Genomic DNA, 9226 nt, shown 5'->3' with positions numbered 1-9226 from the left:
CCTAGCCCTCAAGGAAAAGCACATAGAATTAGGCTTCAATAAAAAACACATAGAATTGCTTTGTAGTGTCTCTTAAATGACAGAAGAATCACCTACATGTGAATGAATCTAGGAAGAATGAGTTTTCTGTTAACACACACATACACACACACACACACACACACACACACACACCTATCCCTCAAGGAAAAGCACATAGAATTAGGCTTCAAGGAAAAACACATAGAATTGCTTTGTAGTGTCTCTTAAATGAAAGAAGAATCACCTACATGTGAATGAATCTAGGAAGCATGAGGTTTCAGTTAACACATGGGCAATGGAGAATATATTTATTTTCCCTCTTAAGAAGCTGTAGAATGGCCCTAGCTTAGTAGAAGAAATATGTGTATTCCTCTCAGGACTTCAACCTGACTGGTGACTCTCAGTGAGTGATTTGATGATCAGAAGACCACTTAGAGAAATTTTCTAAAAATGCTCAGTTTGAAGGTTACTCAAAACCTAAGTGTCACATTATGGTTGGGCTGAATAGAAACTTCCTTTCAACCAGCCAAATCTGGACATGTCCTCATCATGAACTGACAAGAACAGCAGCCTGATGCACTGGTAATATAATAAGCAGTGTGTGTTTACATCATTTTGTAGGTAACATCCTCATTGACTATCTGCATGGCCTTTCTTAGTTCCTGCTTAGATGTGGGTTCTGAGTCCAGGGCAGTGAGAGTGCACCATACCTGGTCATGCCTCCCTCACCAATCCTAACTTCTCACTATATTTTTAAAAATTGTTTTGAGGAAAGTTCTCTATTCTAGTCTAGCATGTAATTCACTCTACAGAAAAGAATGACCTTGAACTTAGGTTTCTCCTTCCTTCACTTCTCTAGAATATGCAATAATAGGATTGAGCCATCCTGGTCACATTTTATGCCAGAACAAGGATACAAACTTTGGGTTCTGGACATGCTAAGCATGTAATGAGTAAAATTGACTGAAGCTCTAGTCCATATTCTCCCACTTGTTTCCCTTAATCAAACCACAAGATGGCAATATGCTAACACTATAGATAAACTATGCAGAAAACACATGAAGGAATAATATTGAGCCATGAGGTTCACTGCTGAAAACATCTCCTCAGTATTCATACTTAAAATGTGGAGACTGACACTACTGAGAGGAAAGCTTCCTGGAGCCTGGAATGTACCTCACTTTTTTATGTGTTCTCCATGGATGTGATAGTGGACTCCCTTTGTAACAGTACACTACAGTCAGAGGCAGATGGAACTATGTGAGCTCCACGTCATAAAGATAGATAGATAGATAGATAGATAGATAGATAGATAGATGGATGGATGGATAGGTGAATGGATGCATGGGTGGATGGATGCATGGGTGGGTGGGTGGATGGTCAGATAGATAGATAGATAGATAGATAGATAGATAGATAGATAGATAATAGATAGATAGATAGATAGATGAATGGATAGATAGAGTATCAGTAGAGTCATAGATATACAGTGAAATCATGTCCCAAAAAGAAAAATCAAAACCAAACCAAAACCAAAACCAAAAATGCTATATTCTTAAAAAAAATGAAACAGCATCTAGGTGGTGACTGGAGTTCTTAGTGAAAACTCTGCCTTGGTTGTTTTGTTCTTTGTTTTCATGCTAATATTGTCAACTCTTTAAAGCTTTTCACCATGTTTTAGTAGATTGAACCAACCAAGTCCAGAACATATAATGTATATGAACCCAGTTCATATACATCTAACCAATTTCAATGTAGTGGTCAGGATAGAATCAGTAATCTGCACCAAAACATGGACTTTGTTTTTATACTTGTTAATGTCTGCAGGCAGGTGAAGAATTACACTTCCCAGACCTTATGAGCACTGTGGTAGCCATGACAGTGTTTAGGATTCCTGTAGCTTTGAGTTATTGCAGGCAGATGTTGAAGATCTGGAAAATCTTCCCTGGGTTTTTTATGCCTTCAATGGCATTAAATCTAGTTGTTGTTCTGCATATGTAAAAATCTCCATCACTAACTATTAATCGTGGTAAATTCATCTATCTAGAAAATACATATCAACCCACCACATATGACTGTGGCAAACTTTAAACACATAAGTAAATTGTATATCCTAATTTTTTCAAAACCTTTTCCCTGGAAATTGGGTTGAGTAAATTGGGTATCTGTGTAGATAAGATGCAGCCTAGTGCACAAAACACCAAATTAAAGAGGTCACAGCTGGATGTAGCAGCTATAGACACATGGCAACCATTTCTCACTTGAGGCATCACTTTTTTTGAATAAAAATCCAATTTTCAATCAATACATGCTGATTTGCAACCAGACAAAAGACAACTAGTATTAACACAGTTAACACATCTTCAGAGACTGTAGAATAAATATTGTTCCAGCCTTTTCTAGATTCTACCTGCAACATAGAGGAAAGAAAACATTTAAGAGACTTAGATTATGCTGAATTCTGTTTGTACAACATTTTGGTTCACCTCTTGGCAGGACATAATTGCACCAAAGACTGGTGAGCTAATCTAGTCTCTTACTAATCCACTGACACTTACTGACTAATAGATAATCAGGTGAAATGTTCTGTATAAGTATATTATGAGATTCTGACACAGAATACCTTCAGATGTCTACTTTGTGACAAAAACTAGTGTGGTTCCCACATTTGCTGACTAAATGCCACATCAGGCAACCCTATGCATTGGCTTCTACTGAAGGTTAGCTGAGCCTCATTACAGTATGGTGAAGTTAACATCTGGTGATACTGCCCCCTTTTGTGAAGCACTCCAATCACTTGCATGCACACTTATATCTTAAGTTCTTGGAACCTTAACGTGCCATGCTAGGACATATGATGCTTCCCCCACATCCATCTTTGGGAAGCATAATCAAATTCAACCTAAACTGCAGGCTCTAGACATCATAAATGGAGTGAACTCTTACATAAACATTCAAGTCTATGTGAACAATACGCCTGTCACATTCTGACTAAGATTTACATATTGGTATCTAAAGCAGAACACTATTGTCCAGAAGACAGCCTGCCACAAAGGGACTCAAAGTCACTACCTGACATAGTTCTATTAAATCACCAATCTGATATATTTCCATTTCCTTCTCTTCCTAAATAAACTATTTAATGCTTGCTCATGATATACCATATCGACTTTATTTTTTCAAGTGTGATAGCCATAAAAACATGAGGGAATCATTAAAGTGACTTTTTTCTTACATAAAGAAAAGGGCTTCTTACCTTCGACAAGGATTTTGGGTGTTTTTCTTCAACACTTGAGGAGGGTGTGGCAGTTTTATGCACAGGTAGAACTAGAGGGACAGAAAGTAACTGTCAGCTCATGGCACAACGTATTTACACAAGCATCTTTGATGGATAAAAGGGTACTGAGTCTGTACATGGAATTAGACTTAGGCTACTACTGGGCTGTCTTCCCTGATGGTAAGGATAGGCAAAGATTAGAAAACTAAAAAGCTTTTTTTTTTTCTTTTTTCTTTTGCTTTCGATAGGATGGGAATATAAAGCAACATAAGAATATGCTTCAATACATAATTACTACATGCATGTTTCAAAAACTTTATGCATGCATTAAGTTTGGGAGGGAGCACATCAGAAGGCTCTGATGGTATCTAGTTTACCCCTTCCATTAGGGAAAATGGGGTTCTGGGATTAGAATCAGAATATCAAATCCAATGACAACTACCTATACCATCAAGACATCTCACTCTCTTCGTTAAAATAAATTTCATGATTAAACCAAATATGATCGTCATTTCCGTTAAGCACACTGAAGCCCAGAAAAACTGAAAAATCTCTCCATCATATCTCACAAGCATATTCCAACCTCTACCAATTGATACATTGTGGTTCTGCATTCATCATAAAGAACATAGAATTTTAGCTTTTTAACACATACATTTTACTGGGGAAGTGAATTTAGTATAAGGGACATGGTGTAACTATGCTGATCCATTCATCCTTTGGCATTCAATAATTTATTGACTCCTAGAAAACAATAATAAGTACCATGTGCCCTGTTTCTCCTTCTGGTCTCTCTTTACCCTGCATGTTTGTACTCCTGTGTGTTGTGGCATCCAGATTAAGAAGAGCAGTAATGGGTAAGAAGAGTATCTGGATCCTGCCAGCCATTCAAGCCCTTTAACTCAACGCTAGGTGAGAGTTGCTCCAAGGGTAATTGAGCCTCTAAAAACTGGGTAGACATTCTGAATATTAATGTGTCGCTCTCCCAGTGTGTGTGGTTCACAAGGTGCTTTTGAGGGTTACATTTGTATTCCCATCAGGTATTAATTAAAGGTATGCCCATTTGTAGTTGGATTTAGGACAGGTGTGAGGATGAGGGTCCCAGCCCTAAGTAGCTGTGAGCTGACAAGAAGTGTAGGACTTCTACAGACTTGAAACATCCACACATGTGCACTGAAAACATATCATCTTGGTTAATTAGCTTTTCACAAATATGAACTTCTTTACATGTAGGTTTTGGCCAGTTCATCAGGACAGCTATTGCTCTCTGAAAGAGTATCAGGATAAATAAACCACATCACACATGAAAACAGCAGTAAGAACTAATACATCTTTTCAGCACTGTGTTTCTACATGCACAGAAGAACCTTTGCATACCTTTCTTTCTGTTCACCACATATGAACACTTTATGTTCATTGGTTACTGTAAATAGTTACTCTCTAGTTAATTCACCAGTCCAATTAACCTGATTCTATACTTTATTTGTTGAAATAGTGATCACTCACTCAGAACAAAATAATCACTGTATTGGATGATACCTAACTCCAAAGAGATGTGGTTCACAATATTACCTATTTGTGATACATAAAATTCAGAATAAATGAGAAAGTGTATATTTCAATTGTTCAATATGGAACAACCCAAACTGTAACATTTCACATATATGGCAAAGACCCACCTACAATTTAGTGAATAAAGTATACCTAGTAAGAAAATGACAGGAAATGTTTGTGAAAAATGAAAATAGACACACATTATATTGTGAGATTTATAACATAATTTATTCCCACTACTGTGAAGCCTCTCCAAGTTTCTAAGATCAATACTTTAAATACACAGAATCTTAGTAATTTCTCATTGTATTTATAAAACAGTGTAACAGTATTTACATATAGAGATGTCTATGAAGCAAAATCTTGAGGAAGGAAATACAAACATACATAAACACATACATAGAAACATGTATATGTACAAACACACACATTAAATCCTAAATTCAAAATACTTTGTAGACTAAAATATATAATATATAATAATTATATATTTATGTATTATTCTTCATAAATTATATAAATTATTTATAAATTAATTAACTTATAATAATTAATAACTTATAATAATTTATATATAAATAATATATTAAATTATTTATAAATTAATGTATAAACAATGTTTACATGTTATTATGTACTTATTATATATTATATATTAATTACATATACTAAAACATAATTCTAGTAATACAAGAGTTATAAATATTTAAACAAAATATTTTGAGAACTATTAACCAGTTTATTTGAAGCAAAAACACTTAATGTCTAGTAATATCATACCTCATTGTGTCGCAACAGTTCCTCATTATACGAAATTCCAATAGTATTATATCTCTCTAATTTGTACACGTCTAATCTTGAGTAAACTCTCAAGGTATACTGGCATTCAGCACTCAGGCCTGAATATAACTAGATACAGGTCAGCAATAAGTCACAGAACTTGCATAGTGAACTCATAATCTATAACATGACACCCAACATCTGCTACTTAGGCAAGTCTGTTCATACAAGTTCAGGACTACAGTGTGGGTTATTATAAATGCCAGTGTTTTCTAAAAATCATCAGCTACAAACTTAATGTGTTCTCTCATCTGTTGATAGTATTCTAAAAAACCCTGTCTAAAGGCCTACTTCACAAAGGACCTCTCTCTCTCTCTCTCTCTCTCTCTCTCTCTCTCTCTCTCTCTCTCTCTCTCTCTCACAAACACACACACACACACACACACACACCAAAATGTGAGCTTTCCGCTACTGCTCCAGTCCTATTTTTCCTGTTTGCTGCTTTGCTCCCTGCCATGATGACCATAGATTCTAACTCTCTGAAACTTCATCCTCAAAGTTAAATATTTTCTTTTACAAGTTGTCTTGGACTTGGTGTTCTATCACAAAAATAGAAAAGTAGCAAAGATAGCCCCAACCAGTCTTTTTTGTTAACCTGCCTTCAATAGTTCAATTAAAGACATGACTGTTGTAGTAAAAATTAATTGGATATTTCTACACCTCCTTTGATCTTTTACTTCCTCCCCACCAAAAAAGACACGAAAAATTTTAATTTATACTTCCCTGTCAGTAAACTTCAGATACAACTTGCCATACTCCAAAATGAGAACCAGTATTTATCACTACAATATATAGTAACAGACCAAACCTCAACACAATTAATAGTAAAAAGCAGAAAGAAATATTAGTAAATTCCTTTTTTTTCAGCTTCAGCTCTACTGGCCTGCTTTCAATGAAGGTTCCCCTGAATTGTCTTCTGCATTGCCAGATGAGACCCTATGAGGCCAGTTGATGCTGTATGTGGTGGTACATTGGGAAGAGGAAAAAAGGTCTGTTGACTCCTCCACAGAGACCATCCTCAGAATCCTGCGAGGTTTAGTTTAAACGGAGTCAAGATATATCGATAGCTGGGCAGTGCTGGTCAGGTTGTGTGCTCCTTCTGAGCTTCAGTCTTTGCTGAAAAGTGATAAGATAGGGTTTAAGTCTCATGCCAGAAAATTAGTCCTCCTGGTTTGCCCAAGGGTCCTAGCTTGTTCCTTGAGATTCTTGGCATCCACTGTCTAAGCTGTCCAGTACCAAAGGGAGGAACACAAGTATCTCTTCATAGCATTGCATACATGCCATGATAATTATAGAAGTAGATGCTTTATGCACTTGGAACCATTGCCTTCAACCCTTACACTTTTTCCTTCCTCCATAGGTTCCAAGTGTGGCAGATTAAAATAGTCACAACAAAATGATAGAATTTACCACTCAGCATTAATTCTTCCCATCTAAACTACGATCTGCAAGTGAAACTCAGTTATAAGGAACAAAATTTCCCCTCAGTGGGAGGCTTGGCTGAGTGTTTAGGACTTCTGCTTTATGCTCAACCCCCACTCCTTAAAAATATGTGATACCTAAAGTGGCATGAGAAATGCGAAGTGGGAAGACATGGTTCTGAACACCCCCCCCCCCAATATTTTCTAATGCTGGAGATATATGGCTGTTAAATCTACCTACAACTTGGATTGGTGCCTGATATGACAAAGGAAGGGGATTTCCTTTGGATGTTATCCTTCGCTAGATAGATAAATGTCTCCCAATGGCTTTATGTGTAACTGTAATGGCAAGAGCAGAAATATTCTAAATAAAACAACTTATTTCTTTCCCTTTGCTTATCAGATCACTAAAATAATGGTTCCCTAAAAATTGGAATTTTCGTTGGAATATCATGGCAGGAAAAAGCAAATATCTAAGGTCCTTAATCTAGCCAGAGGCAAACTCTATTTTGTGAGATTTACTCTCCATCTCACCCTGTCTCAAAAAAACAAAACAAAAAAAGGTAAAGAAAAGAAAAGAAAAAAAGAAAATTCTTGGGACAAGTATTAGAATGTGGTGAAGTTACAGGACGGTATAAATCAAGGGGGAATTCATTCTTTTTTAAACATGAGATGAGTGCTAAACTATTTTGCTAATCAAAATATCTCAGTAGAGAGGATAAAAAAGTAAGGATTTGTTGTCTTTTGTTGTGAGCATAGGAATAAGAAGGGAATTCTAAGGAAACTCCTACACAGCCATACAGAATTCCAATTCCAGGTGCAGTTCAGTTCTATCCACCAATAGAAGAGAGTAGGGGGCTTGGATGGAGAAAACACTGTCAACTTACTTGCCCAGCACATTGCATCTCTCATCTTGATGTTCTACAGTGAGCAGTGTTTTTTTCACGGTTGTTCTATCTCTCAAGATTTTTCTCAGTAGAGGCAAAGCTTATTCCTCCAATAGCACTGAATTTGAATCTTTTGTATTTGATTTGATCTGGTTACTCAGCAATGACAAAAGAATGTACTGGAAGCACTCTGAGATGTTTCGTCACCTAAATATGAGATGGAGCACTGAATCTAGGACAAGTAGACCTCTAGGAATCTCGCCAGCAATCTCTTCTCCTTTATGCAGATGGACTTCATTTAATTTTGAATACTTATTTATTATTTTTGTTTTCTGCATATGAATGGTTTTGCTGTATATATGTATGTGTACTATGTGTGTTCCATATGCCTGTGGAGGCAAAAAAGGGGGGTGCCAGATCTCTGGAACTGATTTTTAGGGATTCCTATAAGGCACCACACTGATACTGGGAACTAAACTAGGGTCTTCTGTAAGAAGAGCAAATGCTCTTAACCATGGAGCCCTCTCCCTAGCCCAGACTTTATTCAGTTTTACCAGCTTCACAGACAGAAACACAGGCACTAACAGCTCTTGATCATTATTCTGGTACTTCCAAGATGGAGAAGACTGATTATTTCTGTTTTATTTCTTAGTATACTTTATGTTGGGACAATATAGAAAGAAAAATGTTATTTCACTCATGATTCTAATAGCTAGAATGTCTACATAGCATTGTGCTGGCTAATATCCTAGGAAGAGTGCTCTTCTAACACATTCACAGAAAATCAGAAAAGGTACCAAGCATGTGGAAAAGGCGTACAAGTCCAGGACAGGTATGTCCACTTCTAATTACACAATCCAACAGGAGTTAACTTACTCCTGCCATATCATGCCTACTCCTTTTCTATAGTATTAATCCATTTCGGAGGTAGAATCTCTCATGTTTTAACTACTTGCCATAGGCTCTCAATACTGCCGTACTGGAGACCGAGCTTCCATCCCATAGATCCTGAGAACAACTCATATACAAATATTGAACAGAGATTCTCATAGGGTCATATCCACCATATATGGCCTGGCTACTTATAAACACATAATTGTGCAGGTTTTGTGGCATACCTGGATTTTCCAGGATACAGCTGACAGGAGGTTAGCTTATGCTACTATCCTCTTCAACAGACATTGACTGAGGTAGTATCTGTCTTTGTGCCTGAAGTGGGTTTCCTG

Source organism: Apodemus sylvaticus, chromosome 7 (genome assembly GCF_947179515.1).
Source record: "Apodemus sylvaticus chromosome 7, mApoSyl1.1, whole genome shotgun sequence".
NCBI classification, from domain to species: domain Eukaryota; kingdom Metazoa; phylum Chordata; class Mammalia; order Rodentia; family Muridae; genus Apodemus; species Apodemus sylvaticus.
Note: the sequence above shows the minus strand (reverse complement) of the source record.